At 40.1% G+C, this 19,094-nt stretch overlaps 1 protein-coding gene across 4 annotated transcripts in view; it reads left to right on the top strand.

Moving 5' to 3' along the window:
• The window catches only part of LOC119658923 (E3 ubiquitin-protein ligase TRIP12), a 61,101-nt gene that overhangs the window by 22,118 nt on the left and 19,889 nt on the right, over positions 1-19,094 (top strand). For 3 of the 4 annotated variants that reach the window (XM_038066752.1, XM_038066751.1, XM_038066746.1), the window contains exon 2: positions 8,716-9,393. The exons of the other annotated variant lie outside the window; for it this stretch is intronic. The gene's annotated coding sequence lies outside the window, so the exon portion shown is untranslated. The remainder of the gene's footprint in view (positions 1-8,715; positions 9,394-19,094) is intronic. 4 annotated transcript variants of the gene reach the window in all.

Genomic DNA, 19,094 nt, shown 5'->3' with positions numbered 1-19,094 from the left:
AAAGTTGCGAGTGCTTAATGGAAACACGGCTATAGTCTTGTTATTGTTACTTTTTTAGTGAAAGTATGTTTTATTTTTATGATCTTCGCATTGAATGCCTTAGAAGTATAGTAGTAATAATGAGCCTAGGACGGAGTGTCTAGTAGAGAGGCAAATCCACGGAGTCCTCTTTTTATATGCTAACCGCATAATTTCGTAACCCGATATCCTAAAATTAATTCGCTTTGGGCGCATTGCTGTATATCAAAGATACTACTACTTCTTTGCCAGACGACATGGATTTACTGTTCTCCAAAAAGGAGTCACGTTTAGTTAAGTTTATAAAAAATGTTCAAGGTACAGCTACACGCCATCCAGATTATCGGGCATGTAAGTTTAACTAGTATAAGCAGACGAATATTTTGGTGTGGTAGGCAGGATCCTGGGATCTTCAACCACAGCACTTCAAGTGGATGTATGCATTCATAATAAAGTCCATGACAACAAAGTATTTATGAATTTAGTTTTCTGCATACATCCCCCCTCTCTCTCTATGCAATTCGTAGAACGTTCGTATAAGCTATGGAGCTCAAAGTTCATCGTAGAAATTCTCTTCATGACTGCTGCCACATTCTACTGAATCGATTCAATTGCTTCAAAACTTTCACCTTTAAAAGCCGCATGAACTCCGCGGGGCGAGATCTGGTGTGCTGGGAGGGTGTTTGAACCCAGTAATATCTTTTTTGGTCTTTTTTTGCAGGAGCTATCCAACAATGAGAGAGGAATATGATGCCGCATGGTCGTGCAGCCACATTTCTCTTCGTATTCGAGAATACGATTCCTCTTTGTAAAAGACCCCAGTCACTGGCCAAGTTCCACAAGTTCCCGGTGGGATAATTCCTTGTGAACGTGGGGTAACCCAAAAATTTTTTTGGCAGCAGAAAAAAGATCTGCAGCAGAGCTCGTATCATGTAAATTGGTTCCTATGGTTAATTCGTGTTTTCACAACTAAACGGTCAGTCCATATGAAGCCAGTTGAGATAGAGCTGTCACCTGATAGTACTAAAGCAGTTGAAATTGCTGGTAATAAGAAGGCTGACTGATTGACTCAGGTTTTGGGGGCACATAGTCCACTACTAAGCCTTTTCAAGAGCGTATGCGCAAGCATGCACGCAGCTAAGTGGAGAACGGTGACTTATCTCTATTTACAGGCGAAATTCTTTTTCAAAAATTTTGAAGTTGCTCGAAGGATTTTTTTTATGGTCTGTTAAATTGTGGACATGGAAACTTAACGAAAAGGGTGAAGTAATAGGCTGGGCTATTCGACAATGTGAGAAGGACCAGGAGACGGGTGTGCACGCCACTTGCCCTTGCGAGGGTTTCTCAGATTTAGAATGAGGCTTGAAAAGATCTCATCTAACAAAAAATCTCTGCGCTTCCCAGCTGTTGGTTATTCGCTACCAATTCGCTTGCATTTTTACGTTTGTCACCAATGCAAATTACAACAGAATCAGCGTAGTAGTCAAACATCTGCTGGTGTCGACACGGCTTTGGTATATGACTTGCGGTTTCGTCCAGGGCAGAGGCAACTCATCAGACGCTCCCTCACCTCTGCCCTGCGAGCAAGGCGGTTTTTATCCTCGTTATAATTCATACACATGTTGTGTTTTTGACTTGATATAAGGGAGCAAATGTCATCTTGTAACTATTTCGGTCACACTGCTCTCAGGGCAGAGGTGAGGCAGCGTCTAATGAGTTCCGTCTGCCCTGGACGAGACCGCAACGCCTCCCTCGATTCTCAAACAAAAGTCTACGGCTTTGGTGTTTGTTTGTGGTCAGAGTTAGGTCCCTGTTACTATAGTTACTGATAATCGCGCCATCTTGACGAATCTTAGTAACACTGGGCCAATCTGAAGATTTGACTTTCAAGGTCTAAGTTCAAAATTATTCGAACCTAATCCCTGTTAAAGACCTGAAGGAGTGTACTTTGGTATGAGACTTTCGTTAAAAACACTTTCAATTGTATTCAATATATTTGCATATATTTATAGTATAATTATCTCTGATCATATTCATTTTATGAGGAACATTGCATTTATTTTTATTCGTAGCTATGCCACTTATCTTTATTCTACAAGTGATACATTATTTAACTGCTTCCAGGCGTTTATATGAGTACTATACGAACACATACAAAACAAATATACTATCAGCTGTTTCCGCACAACAGTTGTTGCTTTTCGCTCATAGTGGAATGCATTTTAAAAATGGGATTTCTATTAGTGAAAAGGAGGATTTACTGTATAATATATATTAACAGTTCCTCAAAATAAGAACGTTCATGTATGTATTTAGATAATCGAATAATTTCATTAAATATTAGCGATATGGTTTATTATTTTATTATGTTCTTCTCGATTTCTCTCATTCCCATGTTTTCTTCTATTTGTCAAGAGGGAACTAGTAGTGCCATGAGAATACCTAATCCGAGTACATGCTTCGGGGTTCTAGCATTAAAATGAAAAAGAGCCTACTCATATTATTTGAATGTTCGTTCAGATTGTTGTCTCGCCTTTTCCTATTGAATTAAGTTAAATCGCACAATTCACTCATCCTCGCAAGACTGGTAAAGGTATATTAGTGTCTATGAGTTAGAGCAGGAAAATGTATTTGTATGGTTTATACACGTGAGATTATATTCTCTAATGTTGGAATATTTGCTCGGTTCTCTGAACAGTATTCATACCAAGATAGAGGGAACGACTTTCAATTTCATCATGAGGGAACGATACAGCAACATCGCACCGACAATACCGAGCAAGAGCCGTGCCCCCGAGTTTCGTAGACTTTCGCAGCCATTATATTTCCTTCTCTTGGTATTCTGAGGATTTCTGGTTGCAAACCCTTGTAACGCGAGTAGAAATCGGTTCCAATGAATTAAGAAAATAGTATTTTTGGATTAGTTTTTCAAAGAGAACTCTAGCGATTTTGCTGCATTAAAAATGTAGTTTCATCTTACGGAGACATTGATAACCACTGAAAAATAGATTTGGAATGGGAGATCTTTTGAATAGGAACCCTCCCATGTTCTTGAATATTGGTTTGAGGAAAAGGAAATTGAAATTTTCTCGTTAGGTCTAGGAACTAGAATTTTGCTGGATAATTGATATAACTTTTTAAGGTTTTGTGTAAATAATAATAATAATCTTTGGCGCAACAATCCAAAGTGTGTTAGAGCATTTCATTCAAAACCGTAACGGTACACTACAGGATTACAGTACCGTATAAGAGGCAATGTGGTCAGCATTGCGCTCGCCCAAGATTAGTACCCTGATTTGACTCAAGTACTCATTCACAGCGGAGTCGACTGGGGTCCGACGTCAAATCACGATACAAATTCCACTGCCACCAGTTAGATTTGAACCGCGACTTTCCGTACGACAGTCTTGTGCTCCAACCACTAAGCTATCCGGACGACTTTGTACAAAGCAAAACCTTAATAAAATCGGTTTACTGTCTGTCTGTCCGTCACATGTATTTTTCTCGGAAACGGTTATAGCGATTGACACCAAATTTGGTAGAAAGGTGGGAACTGTGAACGCTCACGCATACGCTGAATTACATCCTTTTACCTCGAATTTAAGGGGGGGGGCATACAGGGAAAAGGGGGTTGTACATTTTTTTTTCATCAAATATAGTCATGTGGGGTATCAAATGAAAGTTCTAGTACTTTTCGAAGCCAGTCTTAGTTTTGACATTTGTTGGAAAGGTGGAGGGTGCGGGGAGTTGAAAATGATCATTTCTTTAATGGACCCATTCTCAGAAACTACACAACCGAAAAATCTGAAAAAAACAGGAATCTGCCACTAGGTGCCTAGGCTCCGAAATACTTCCCATACCGATATCTGTTCAAATAAAGTTAATAATAGTACATTATTATAATTTTTAGTAAGTGGCAGGAAAAACCCCTTAAGTTCATCCTAGAATAACGAAATTTAAGCTACAGCATAGAGCATGATCCTACCAAATTTGGTAAAAATCGGATTATTATTAACAAAGTTATAATAGGTCAAATCTGTCGCTTCTGTGCAAATTCAAGACTTTGAATGTCAATGTCACTTGAAAGTTGATATTTTCACATAATATATGCGTATATTACGTGCTATGTACTAATGGGGTAGTTGCACACTCAAATTTTTTTACAGAAGAAATATACAAAACCTTTTATACATGAAGCGTCTAGCTTCCGGTTTCCCGACTTGTTTTAAAGTTAAACATTAAAAAATTCACTGGGATCAAAACAAATTCACATGTTTTTTTAAAAAGCGTCTTCGTTAAAAATTTGCTTGTCCAAGAACCAGGATCTGAAAGGCCAAGGTTAGGAGAGTACGGGGATTGTACCCTGCGGCTGCTAACTTAGCTCTTCAGTTTTTCTATAGTTAAGTGCAGTAATGTCAGGCCTATCGTTATCATGGTGAAATATTACGTTATCTCTATTCACAAATTATAGACAATTTTTTTCAGCGCTGTCTCAAAACAGTTTAGCTGGGCACAATATATTCCTGTGGTTAGGGTTTGATTGCATGGTAACAATTCCCAGTGAGTATTCCTTTGAATATCCCACAAAATACACAGCAGGACCTTAAGAGAATGTAATTTTTGTCTTAATGGAAATGCAAGTATTTCGTAGTTCTTGCATGTCATGTCATGTCTGTCATGTTTTTATATCTTTGTAAAAAACTCATTTCTCATCCCTAGTAATCAGATAGTCTATTCAGGTGTGAAAGGATTTTTTGAGGTGGCCTTTCTTGTTCTTGAGAGATAATTCGAGGGGAACCCTCAAATCAAATGTCACAACATAACTCACGGATCGGATTCTTTTTTGAATCTCTTTAGATAGCGTAAAAGAGATTCTTTGTATGCATATCTCTGTTACTGCGAAGGAATTCATCCCTGTAACGGTGGACCGTTCGTCGGAGATGTGAGAATCAAACTTAATAACGTATGTCACTCGAACTACAACTGATATTTTGCATGTGAATAAGAGAAAATATAATCAAATTTGTCGAATTTTCTGAAGACAATTTTGTGGAGTGATGCATGTTCTTTAGGTTGACCTTACATGATCAGTATTTCATCAGCTTCTGCCATAAGTCAATCCATCAAAAGTGGACTAATGAGAAACGTATTTGGTATAAACAAGGCGACAAAAAACCACTTTTGTTCCATATATTCAAAGATCCGAGCCATCCGGAAGTCATATTTCGATTAACAATATAAAGCTGTATCCATCAGCCACTGCGATATAAAGTAGCCTAGACGATCAGTTTGCCATAATTTTGTCTTTCAGACTAACGCCATACTCATGAAATACTGATCGTGTAAGGTCAGCCTTAGACATTATGGGGAACGATATGTGCGTCTGCGTCCTAAGTCCTGAAAATAACTGCAACCCCAACATCAAAACTGCGCCGGGAGTAAATTTATATCGTAAATTATGAAAACCTTGGATGATCCTTGATTCTTTAGGGAAATGCACCTCATTACAAAGGGAGAGTTGTAAAAAAATTCCAATTGAACTTCGGATATTGTGTTGTGTTTTGTATAAAACAAAAACAAATTGGTTTACTGTCTGTCTGTATACCTCATATCTCAGAAACGGTTACTCCTATTGATATGGAATTTGGTAAAAGATGGGACCTGTGAATCTCATTACATGCAGGGTGTAACATAGTTTACGTTGAATTTAAGGGGAGTGTATAGCGGGAGTGCAAAATTTTTTTTCACGAGTATAGTCATGTGGGGTATCAAATGAAAAGTCTCGATTAGTACTTTCCGAATCCGTTGTTAGTTTTGATATTGGTTACAAAGAGGAGGAGTGCGGGGATCCGAAAGGGTCAATTTCTTCTAGGACCCGTTCTCAGAAGCTACTCACTAGTCTTTTTTCCTCTGTAAGGATGCCAGTTTTGGTTTCGAAAAACAAATGAATTGTGTGAGTAGAATGAGGAGTAAGTTATCCTATTTCTAAGAATGATGTTATCAAAAGGTGCTAATTCATAGATTTAGCTGTGTTGTGAAAGGCAATTCCATTTATAATTTTCTTCTAAAACAGTTTTGCGTAAACATTTTATTATTATTAACATGGTTATAATAATTCAAACTTGCCACTTTCGTATGAGATTATTGTACTCTAAGAGCAACCTTATACGATCAGTTTCCCTATCAGTGTTAATCGGCTATCCACCCGACTACACCAGACTGACAAATTTGATGTGATAATTTGAAAAATCTTCGTCAGTCTAGCTCATCAGTCATTGTATTTATATCATTAGTCAAACTGATTGTGTAAGGCTGCTTTAAGAGATATGAGCTCTCCAAAAATGGGATTACCATGAGTCAGAATATTCTTGCGTAAAACGCCACAAATTCTTCATACCTTACGCGCCGATCTTCCGGTTCCCAACTTTTCGTGTCTATTTTAAGTAAATTTCTGAATACTTGCTAAATAATGCTCAAAATTCACAGAAAACCAGATTCTAACAAAAGTGGATGATTATCGATCCAGAGAGAATTGATTGTGTGAAACGATATTGAAAAATGTTCGCAATCGAATTTTTAAGGGGGTCATCCCGTGTGATGGTCGTTTTTTTTGCCTGTTTTTGAAAAATTATTTTGGAGGACTGGATAAAGATAGAAACGTGATTTTTTCACCATATGTTTATTGATATCTCTAGTATATGTGATAAATTTTTCAGCTTGATATTCTAGCTAGTTTTCGGAATACGTATCAATTTATGCACCCATCTCCAAAAAAAGGTGTTTTTCTGCTGCCACGCTGGAGGGCGCTGTGTTCATCTGACGAAAAAAAACTAAACGCCATTTTAATGTAGACAATATTCCACGGTCCGCAAACTTAGGATAATTAGAAAATATTAAAAGGTAAATTTTTGGTGGGCTTTTAAACTTAATTTTTTGGATTTTGGTGTTTTTTTACGGCTTTTTTTATGAATAAGAAAAAACTATCCGCCCGATTGGAATTATCCTAGTTTGCGGACCGTAGAAATATGTATTAAAGAAGTCGCGAAAATTTCAAAGAATTTGGTTGGATAGATTTTGAGCTATGGTGGCAGCCGATTTTCAAGATGCAGTTTCGAGAAAAACGCATTTGAAAATTTAAATGTGATTATCAACAGTAAAATTTTAACTCAGCATTAATCTGCAATATCTGGTCCACAGAGAGCACCCTCCGTTTCTTCAAAAAAGTCTTGTAAGGCCGATTGTTGCTCTCTGGTTTCAATTCTGGCTCTTTTAGAGAGGTCAGTCGATCGTCGTTCGGACCGCCAAATTCGCGCTTCATTACGGCGGTCGACATAAACCTGACATATGTGACCAACTTGACATCCCATTGTCACTAGAATTTTGAGAATGCCATTAAATCCTTCATTGAAAATAATTAAAGACAGAAAAGTAGCTATTTCTACGACCTTGGCCCCAGGATGAAGGTGTTTAGGAGCGAAAGTCCAGATCAATGCATTTAACGACTCATTGTTATTCTGGGTCTCTGTTCCTAAACATCTGTTCAAGAGATCATCTCGTGACAAATCTTCGTAGATTGGATTGACGATTGTTTGAACTATTTCAGTCAAAGGTGTCTACTCGTGGTGGAAAATATCCAGTTCTCCTTTAGCTTCCGCTTTGCGCCATTTTCACCAACTGTCCTCGCCTGCTGGACAATTTTGATGCTGAGGATTTTCGTCTGTAGAACATTTATGGAAGAAAGTTTCCCAAATTTCTTGCTTCATTCCTTCTATCGAATTTGCGTGTCGACGAATAGCTAGCCCAGAAAATGTAGTGAGGTCCTTATCAGTAAGTTTTCCAGCCCCTTTTTCACCAATGCCTTTGTGATTCTTCTTTGCATTTCTAAGCCGCATTCCCATTCTTTTCTCGACATGTCCTACGTATTCCTTTTTTACTACTACGTATATTTTATTATTTGCAGAAATTTGCAGAAATACCGGAGAAAACTCCAGCAAAATCCAATATACAATATACAAAACTTGTCGCAATTGGAATATCAATATTCATGCTTGCTAAAAGTTTCTTTGCTGATGTTGATGCGAAGTCCTTTTTCTTCTCTGATAAGTATCGATCCCCATGAAATACTCGTTTTTTAGTGCGAGCATGACGTTGAACGTTAAAACGATCTCCCTTCGTATGGCCCATTTAAAAAATCACTGAACCCACAAACAGCACAATACTTACAACAAAATATAACTGAGTATAGTTTGAAAGCCTTTCAGTGCTCAATCTAAACTGGATTATCCTTTTTATTCCAAAGAGCAAATAAGTTTAGACAATTGATTGGTTTTCCATCTTTTTATATTTATACCTGTGTTCGAATTTATAAGGCTCAGGTAAAAAACTAACAGGTAAAAAAAGATTCGATGCTCTTTCTCATCAAGTACTCTAGCGGTGGCTGCAAACTCCTTATATGTTTAACACTGTAATTTCTGAACAACTCGGAATATCGGAAAATCCATTTGCCCACATATTCTCCATTATATATAGATACAATTCATGCAAAAAAAAAAATCGATTTCTCCAACCCGACACACGGGATGACCCCCTTAAAGTACATGCTAACGTGCAGTGTTCAGTTTCTCGATTTGCTTATCAAATCCTTTTGCAATAGCCTTTTTTGAAATACGTTTGACTGAAAATTGCGTTTCCTTATAGATTCGAGCTCTATGAAACAAATTCAAGGTTCACAGTCGCTGCACCATGAAATCTTTATACTGCGCGTAGCTTCAATTTACATCGAGAGAGCGAACATCGACACAGATGACGATGAGTAGATGCTAACTGGTTTGACATTGGACTGGTTGGCAGCCCAGGCGAGCATTCAAACAAAGTGTAGCCAGAGCCAACAGCAGTGAAGTAGTAGCACAAATCCACCATCATAATTTCCATCAGGAAAACGACAGAATCGAGCATAAGAGCAGCAATAAGCAATAACAGAGCCAGCAAAAGTCGACTTGGAATGTTTCACTGTGCTCGTTGGCATTACATATATCTGGAAAGAGGCAGAGTATATTTTGGAGTTTGGTGTACGAAAGGTTGGAACTGCGTAAGCGGAGGTTTCTTCGATGGAATACAGTATTTGCAGTCACTGAATAGGTTACTTTGGAAGGAAAAATAATCGCTTACAAATTTCCTGCACCTACATTTGATTCGTAGCACTTAATCCTAATTGAACTCGCTCAAAATAGCATCGAGGAAAATGTGGAGTGTCTCTAGTGGTGTTATAACATATTCGAAATATATAAACTCTATAAATGATGTGCTGTGACGTATTCGTCGTATGCAGTTTCACCACTGTTCCGAGACAGCATTCATTCTGACTCGAAATATAGTGTAAGTAAAATGTAGTGTAACTGTGAAAAATTTTCTTTATCTGAGAGGTCATAGGACAAAAAGCTATGATTTCGTCAAGTTTTTTTCTACATTTTTTTCATTCCTCTTCTACTTTATCACTCCTACACTTGCGCTTTGTTGGCTGAGCATATTTATATGTCCGTATGTACGAACGTCTCGTCTCCGATTCGGTTTCTGTTGATTGTGTTGGTGTCCATGGGTGATATATTTATTTACATTTAGAATACAGTACTGACAACGAGAAAAATTCACACCAAATTTCTACAAAAAATTTCAAGAGGATTAACTTGGAGATGGGAATTGTTTCCATTCGATGAGCAAGGTTTCTCCGCTGAATCAAACATAATCCATTCCACTAATATTCACTTTCATTTAATATTCTGGTTTTGGTCATTATTATATTCAGCTAATTCGGGGCACTATTACTTTGTCTTTATTTCGTTGCCACTTACTAGGTACAAACACTGCAACGTGTTTCTATTACTTTTACAACTATCAGATATTTGGCTCGCCCGAAACGTTCATTGTCTAGTGATAAGTAGCTATCTTAAATGTACCTGATTGGTATTTGGCAAAAGCTGATTAACTTTTTCAGTCGTATCCTTATGTCTGTCCGTCATTCACAATCTATTTGGAACAGGTTCGTTCGATTGGACCTATCCTTGAGAAATTTGACTAAGTATGCTAACTACAAAACGAGAGCCTGGTAAAGAATAAATGATGCCTAATAAATATTTAGGGTTCCTTTTTAAGGTTAACAAACTCTTATTAAACGTGGTTAACTCTTTGTCTCTCCTCCGCACGCGCTTCGTTCAAAACGATTACATGGTTTACACGAAATTCGGTAGGTTTGTAACTGTGCACCCCCTACATGTGATGAATTACATTTGCACGTTGAACTTGAGGGGGGTCTACATGTCTTCTTTTTCTTCAGCCTTTGTCCCGTTCATAAGCGGGGTCGGCTCGTCGTGATCGGCTTCGCCATTTGGCTCTATCGAATGCCTGATCTGGGTGCAATCTCGAGGCTTTCAAATCCCCATCTAGCGTATCAAGCCACCGTTGCTTAGATCTGCCTTTTGGTCGTTTACCATCGACTTCGATGTTCAGACCAATCTTTGCAAATGAATTCTCGTTTGCACGAATTGCGTGATCATACCATCGAAGACGCCCCTCTCGCAACTTTTCCACTATCGGTGCAACCCCATAACGATCGCGGATATCCTCATTTCGGATGTGATCTAAACGTGTGACGCCACTAGTGCAACGTAGCATCTTCGTCTCCATTACCGCAAGACGCCGTTCATTGTCTTTTATGGTCGGCCAACACTCAGAACCATAGAGAGCGACTGGACGGACGACATTGCGGTAAATTTTAGATTTGAGACGTTCGTTGATACGTCGATCACAAAGGACACCAGTTGTGGAACGCCACTTCATCCAGGTTGCGTTAATGCGTGAAGCAATTTCATAACGCAGTTCTCCATTGGCGGATAGCGTTGACCCGAGGTATTTAAATCGCTCAGTTCTGGGCAGATCACTGCCGCTGACAGTGATTGTGCCTGTTTCATGGGGATCGGTCGTCAAAAATTCAGTTTTGTTTAAATTCAATCTGAGACCGTGTTGCATGAGGCGATCATTCCATTTTTGAACAAGTTGCTCGAGATCATTTTTGCTATCAGATGCTAGGAAAACATCTGCATAAAGCAGTGTGTAGGGCGCTGGACGTTGGATATCCCGTGTGACGGTGTCCATAACAAGGACAAAGAGGAGTGGTGAGAGGGCACTTCCTTGATGAACTCCAACAGAGACACGAAGCGGTTTTGATACACCCGCCATACTTCGAACTTTACTTTTCGGATCGTGGTAGAGCAATTGAACCCAGCGCACGAGTTCTTCTGGCACGAAGTGTTGTCGTAAAGCATACCAGATGAGTTCGTGTGGTACACGGTGAAACGCTTTCTCTAGATCCAGAAAGGCAATGTAAAGAGGGCGATGCTTCTCACGGTGTTTCTCCATGAGTAACCGCGCAGCGTGTATTGCGTCAGTAGTTCCGCAGTTCTTGACAAATCCGGCTTGATTCACGGTTATTTCAACGATTTCGCGAATACGGTTGTCAAGAATGCGTTCAAAAATCTTCATGGTATGGGAAAGTAACCGGATCGGACGGTAATTTGAACATTCTGCTGGGCTACCTTTCTTTTTCCATATTGGAACAGTGGTACTTTCTTGCCAGTCAGATGGTGTTCTTCCTTCCTGAATAACCCGGATAAAGAATTCACTGAGCCACAGTGTTGGGTCCCAGCTCTTCGCTTTCGAGAGCTCAGATGCGATGTCGTCAGGTCCTGTGGCTTTCCCCGATTTCATTTGTTCTATTGCCTCCTCGACTTCAGTTGCGCTGACTGGTGGAACTGCTCCAAATGTCGGCAATGATTGTGGAAGTGGAGGATGAGCAAATTCTTCAGTTGAAATCTGCTCAAAGTATTCTCGCCATCTATCCGTTGCGGCTCGACGGTTGGTAAGCAAAGTACCGTTCTTGTCATTAACACAACAGAAGTGTTCGATATCCTGTGTGCGTTCATCACGGCTTTTAGCAAGTCGATACAGATCTCTCTCGCCATCCCTAGTGTCCAGTTTATTGTAAAGATTTTTGAAATGGTTCGCTCGGTTGACAGCGACCGCTTTCTTTGCTTCCCGGTTGGTACTCTTATAAATTTGCTAATTAGCAGGCGTTTTATCGTCGAGAAATTTGTGGTAGAGGCGTTTCTTTTCACGGACCTTCATTTCAACATCATCATTCCAAAGCCAAGTATCTCGGTTGATGTACCGCTTACACGGCTTGGTGACCCCGAGGGTGGCAGAGGTCGCTTTGTGGATTGCGTCTTTCATTTGGTTCCATGATTCTTCCACATTCGTAATGGTTGGCAATCGTATGAGTGGCTTAATTCGCAGGACAGCAATCAACGGCCGATGTTGAGGTGCGATGGTCTCATAGGGAACGACTTTGCAATCAGTGACAGTGGTAAAATGTTGGCGTCTTATGAGAATATAGTCGATTTGCGTTTTATTGTTCCCACTATAAAATGTAGGAAGATGAGACAATCGTTTGATGAACCATGTATTCATAAGTACAAGGTCATGGGTGTCCGCAAAATCGATTATACGCTCGCCACTTTCATTGCGCGCTCCGAACCCCTTTCCCCCATGGCACCTGTTACCGTCTGCCTTTTCACCCACATGACCATTAAGGTCGCCGGCAATGATTATGTAATCGTCAGCAGGCACGTGACAAGTCTTTTCATCGAGAAGTTGCCAGAAGGCATCTTTCTCGGCATCAGGTCGACCTGTCTGTGGTGCATACGCGGTGAAGAAGTGAATGGTGCGATCAGCTGATATAATGGTGAGCTTCATCAGCCGATCATCAAATCGTTCGACTTCTTTAATGGCATCACGGAAACCCTCTGAGATGGCAATGCCAACACCATATTGAGTGTGTGGGTTACCAAAATAGAGAAGTTTGTAGCCATTTTTACCGCGTTCGCGTTCAATGTCGCAGCTTTTGGCACCAGACCATCGGGTTTCTTGCAGAGCGTAGGTGTCAATGCACCTTTTTCGAAGGGCTCTTGCGAGTTCCTCCGTCTTTCCAGTTAGGGTATCAACATTTAGCGTGCAGACACGTATTTGTTTTGTTCGTTGTGTGCGGACTAACTTGCTTACGTCCTGACGCCGTCCATGCGTCAAGAACCCTTGCCCATTTCTCGACAGGACCGGGGCCCGTCCTGCCGCGTCGACTGAGGGGGACGCCCTAGCATTTCTCCGAGGCCTGTGACTTAATCCGATCATCATGTTTGTAACGACATTGTATGCATTTTCTTGGCCGACCTGTCGCGGGGTCTGTCACCAAGAGAGATCAGGTAGGATTTAGCATAGTAGAATAACTCCAACTATACTCTATTTATCTCTTTCCCTGATCTCAGCATTTTATTTTTGTTTTACTGAGGATAGTACAGAGTACGTTGCCTCAAACCTTCCTCCTTTACCTGGGCTTGGGACCAGCATACTATGTTAATAGCATGGCGGAGTTTGAGGGGGGTCTACATGTACGTAAAGGTATATAGCCATGTGGGATTATTCGATATGATGGTACGAAAGGTATCAATTACTTCAAGAAACGGTTCTCAGAAACTATCCAGCCCATTGTATCTAGGCCTCAAAATAACCTACGTTACGATATCTGGTCAATAAAGTTTATTATATACTATATAATAAACCTCTGATACCGAGCGAAATACCGAGAAGTTCAGCGTAGTGTACACCTTGACAATAGAGAAGGTGCCATTGGACTGGTCAGGAAAGCAGAAGGTGTCGCAAATTGCAATGATTTCAGGAATGTACACTGCATCACAAAAGAGCTTGCAAGTCTTTCGGTTGTCCTGTGAAAGACATGAACGGTCGACTTCTCATCCACGTCGATGAACAACTGAAGAGGTGGAAAGAACACTTCACCATGGTTCTTAGCCGTATTACATCCGTCGTCGGAACATACAGATACGAACTAGTCCTCCAAGTAGAAGTGAAATCATTTCGGCCATCAATGCACTCAAACGGAGTAAAGCCGCTGGGCTTGACGGTCTCTCCACAGAGTTTTTACCGCTACACCTGCAGTTACTGCTGCTGCTTCCACCCGTACGGAAAGCTTGGGAATCCGAGATGTTTCCACCCAGTGGAAGAAGCAAATGGTCGTTAAGTTTCCAAAAAAAGGGACACGATTTGAGTGTGACAATTGGAGGGGTATCTGTGTGCTCGCTGGCGTCGCAAAAATAATAGCTAAAATAATCCTGGAATGCAGCAAAAAACCTCTCGAAAGCTTCATCGACAGAGAGCAGGCTGGTTTCCGCTCCGGATCTTCCTGCACTGACCACTCGACACCCTATAGGAATAGTGCGCGGAATTCAGATCTTCGCTGCAACTGTTCTTCATCGATTTCGAGAACGCCCCCACTAGCGTGAACAGGGAGTTTATTTGGAGTGCTCTACGTAGGGGGGAGCTATTATCAGATCAGATATGATGGCGCAAAATTGCTGTACCGGAGTCTAACAGGGTTGCATCCTGTCAACGATATTATTTTTTCTTGTTATCCGTTCTCGATGCTGCCTTGTCCAGAGGACGTAGAGGAATTCATTGGACGATGACATCTTTCCTCAAATACCTCGACTACCCTGATCACATCTGTTTGCTCTCTCACCCAGTCATAGACCTTTGTCGAATAGCTCTGGATTTGGGAAGAGAGGCAAATAGAGTTGGATTGAATATAAACACCAACAAAACCAAGGTTCTCCGTCTGACAGTTCATTGTACTCCCCCTATCTGCATTAATGGGCGCCATCGAAGGCGTCGATCGATTTGTATATCTGAGAAGCGTGGTTTCTGTCGAGGTTGACACCGAACTAGATGTTGCCCGACGCATTAACAGCGCTAGATCGGCTTCCGCTGGAGAGTTGAGACTGTTCTGCGCTAGTGTCCTTTATGTGTTGCTATATGGGAGTAGCACATAGAAAATAAGCTTCACTGTTACCCAAAGGCTTCAAGCTTTCATCAATATCTGTCTGCATCGTATCATCTGAGTACGCTGGCCTGATACTGTCTCAAACAAAGAACTTGGTCGGCGCACAGGCTTGCCATTGGTATGCGATGGTGATAGGTAGACGGAAGTGAATAGGTCACACATAAAAATGGGGGCGACAATTGCATTGCGGGCTATCTCATGCAAGAACAATAGAAGACGAGTGCGAGCGTCTCGGGAACTCTTGTAGGAGCCGAAGCTCATTTCAGGTAACCGCGGGCAATGGCGCGATGGTGTGGATGACGCGCTATACCCCACGAAATATGGTTAATTCCCAGAAACCGCCCAAGGTATCAACGACTCCGATGTACACCCTCAAATGTTTAAAGTAGTGTTTCCTGGAATTTTGGAAATCTTTAAATTGCTTCGAGAGCTCCAACTGCTTTCACTTTTGCATCTGAATAACAGAATTGAAAATCTTGATTCATTGTCCACTTATTGTAGTTGAATTAACTCTTCATCAGTTGACAAAATTATTAGATTATGTCATCAGTTACCCAAATTGGCTTGTTTCATATTTAGAGGTGCTTAGTTCAAACAACCCCAAATGAAACTTCGTTTGTTCAAGTAGAAATCGACCCTCAAATATCTTAAGTTGAATTTATAAATACTCGGTAAGTTTTGGAATGTGGATGAGGGGCAACTTTTAAAAGGACATTAGCGAAAATAATTCATAGTATTCATTATATTCTCGTTATGTCACAATTAAGGAAACCCAACTACAATAACTTCACATATTTATTACTGTCATAATATTGTCTGGCTGCAATGTCATTGCTGGTTTTGATGGTTTGCTGGTAGTTTGATTTGGCTACTCTTCAATGGATAGAAATATTTTTCTTTAAAGTAATTAGCATTCTTGTCGTCGGAAAGGCATAATATATTCTGTTCATTACTGATCCTTTGCATTTTTCAAATGCAGATTTGATTAGCTTATTTTCGACACGGGCAGTCACTAAATGATTAGGTCTAGCTTTCTAAATATAGTGTAATATCATAGTTTCAAAATATCAGGTAAAATTTGTTGCCAAGGAATTCATGTATGAAAGAAAAGGTCCTTGTACATTTATTTTACTGTTCGGTTATCGAAGGAGATTAATTCTACCTGGCAGAAATCATTAAGTAGGTTTGGTTTTTACGACGAAACGATTAAAGAAAGAACAATTATAAGGTTTTTCAGACGAATATAAATACTTTTCTAGAATGTTTCTTGATGGTTGTCAGGACGACGTGTGAAATCCAAAATTTAGGGGAATAATAATTTTGCATGACCGCAAAGTGAAGGTAATCGAGATAGCTGAGACTCTAAAGACATTTCATGACACTTCACAAACCTTTTCCGTGCTTGTGTTAGGAATTTCATGGACATTTACCTGAACAATAGTTCTGCTTCGCCCGAAACTAGCGAGAAAAGAGTGCTAATTATATTCTGTAGTAAATCAGGGTTAGTGGTCGAGAGCGACAGTTTACCCTTGATTGTATATCGTTACCCCATGGACCGGGCCTATTTCCTTGCATTATCTCTTGAACTGTTCAGTTTTACTTCTCAAACTAGGTGCTTGTAGTAATTTTCCTCGTTTTACCCTCCGTCTGACATGCACTTTTTTCAGAAACATTTACAACTTTTGATCCAAAATTTCGTGGGGTTGGAATTGTAACCCTACCCATATAGTGAATGATATCGTTCTACATTGAATTTAAGGAGGAATCCCCATACATGCAAAAGGGGAATGTGAAAAGATCTCGATTAGTACTTTCCGAAGTGGGTCTTAGTTTTGCCATTCAGTTACAAGGGTGGACGGATTCTCAAAAACTGCCCAACACAAAAATCTGAAAAAAAATCACGAAGCTATCCCTCATACCGTATCTCAGAATCTCGCCTCAAAATAGTTTCCATATTAATATCTGCTCGAAAAATGTTGATGATTCTATATTACTCTATTTATTGGAAATTGACTGAGGTTATTCCGAGAATCGGAAGATTTCGCAATATTGTAAACTGTAATATGTGCGAATCAACCCAGCCAAAACCACCATAGTACCATTCACTAGGAGGCGTAAGCTTGATCACCTGAGAGCCATAAGATTACATGATATGGAGGTGAAACGAGAAACAGAGGTCAAATATTTGGGAATTAAGCTGGACCAAAAATTACTCTGGAAGACACAAGTCGGAAAGCCACGAGCGCTCTGATGATTTGTAGATCCATAACAGGAAAATTGGGTTGCCAATGATCACATCCGAAATGAGGATATCCGCGGTCGTCATGGGGTTGCACCGATCGTGGAAAAGTTGCGAGAGAGGCGTCTTCGATGGTATGGTCACGCAATTCTTCCTAACAAAAATTCACTGGCCAAGATTGGTCTGAAGATCGAAGTCGATGGTATGCGACCAAAAGATAGGCCGAAACAACGGTGGCTTGATACGCTTGATGGGGATTTAACAGCTTTGAGATTGCACCCAGATCAGACATTCGATAGAGCCAAATGGCGAAACTGATCACGACGAGCCGATTTCGCTTGTGAACGGGACAAAGGCTGAAGAAAAAGAAGACGGAAAAACTAAACAAAAACTTTATTGTCTGCAGTGTCAAGCCTGCGTTTACCATTGTTTTGCGGAATTCCATTTCTTTGATAGAATGGTATCCTGGAAGGTCACATTCTGTGATATCGCATTGTGTGCCTTTCTCATCAGTATCGTTCCTTGCAACAGTAATTTCTTGGATATTTGCTTGTTGAAATTCTTGGATGTACAATGCAAAACTGTAGTTTGTTTAATCTCTGTCTGTCGAAACTACATGGGGGTAGTTCGAGAAAAACAATGTTCCGTTTTGGCTAAAAGAATTCTATTGTTTACAAATACTATAGTTCGGGAACTAACTGTTGTCTTTTTCAAGGCACTACATTTCCTTGCATTTTTTCATGACGGTTCCCATTATTCGGCCCAAATACAACTATTATTATTGGATTATTATATAGTGATTTGATTCTTTCCATTGTTTATACAAATTCTTCTTGGGTGAGACTTGGTGCATCATGCAAGCATTATTTGTGGGTTATGTGGGTGTCGTCTATTTTAACTCATAGGAATCGATCCTCTGGGCTTCCTATCGTATTTTCAATAGCACGATTTCCACAGGTCCACATTGCTACGTTGTCGCTCTTATTTGATATACAACGACTAAGGAAATCTCTGCATGTTGGAACTGTGAGCGGTTACTCACCGTTCGCTAATGGGTGACCTATTCACGGCCCCTTTCATATAATCTAGTGTGTCACTTAGTTTATCGGTATGCCGCCTCACCTTAATTTCTCTTGCTTAATTTTTGAAAACAACAGGTGTTTCCTGACACTATTCTGACTTACGTTTTGTTGTTTCTATTTTAAGGTCGTTGGTTTCCCCTCAAATGTGTAGTGCAATTGGTCAAAAAGTTTGATAACCTCTAACTTGCAATTCATCCGAGCAGAATGAATTCGTTCTCATCAGGTGATAATTTTGAATAACTCCGTTGATTTTATATCAATAGGTCCAAATATGATTTAGCTTTTGTATTACCCTGTCTGTATAGCTCAAGTGGTTAGACCGCTGGGATTTCGTAGCGAAAGGTCACGGTTTCAAATCTCATTGGTGGCAGAGGGATTTGTTATCGTGACTGGATATCGGATATCAATCGACTCAGCTGTGAATGAGTACCTGAGTGAAATCAGGGTAAAAGTCTCGGGCGAATGGAATACTATAGTCGGCTCTCTTGTCTTTTAATTTGTTATCCTTCAGAGATTATTTTATCCTGTTTTCGTTCGCTGTTTTTTTTTTTTCATAGATGGGTCCCTGAGAGTGTTCGATATCTAAAAATGAAAGAGACGTTAATTATATCTTTTGTTTATCAATAAAACCAACTAATTACCAATATTGTTTGCATAATATCATAATAGGTCCCATACGGGAAATAGGTGCCATGCATGCACTGTTGCATGTTTTTGTTGTATATTCATAACTATCAGAACAAAATATTGAACGAACCAAGATGGAATGAGTGAGACTATTTGAGGGGATATTATT

This window comes from Hermetia illucens, chromosome 6, assembly GCF_905115235.1.
Source record: "Hermetia illucens chromosome 6, iHerIll2.2.curated.20191125, whole genome shotgun sequence".
In the NCBI taxonomy this organism is placed as follows: domain Eukaryota; kingdom Metazoa; phylum Arthropoda; class Insecta; order Diptera; family Stratiomyidae; genus Hermetia; species Hermetia illucens.
The sequence above is the reverse complement of the archived record's forward strand: the minus strand, read 5'-3'. Positions and strand labels throughout refer to the sequence as shown.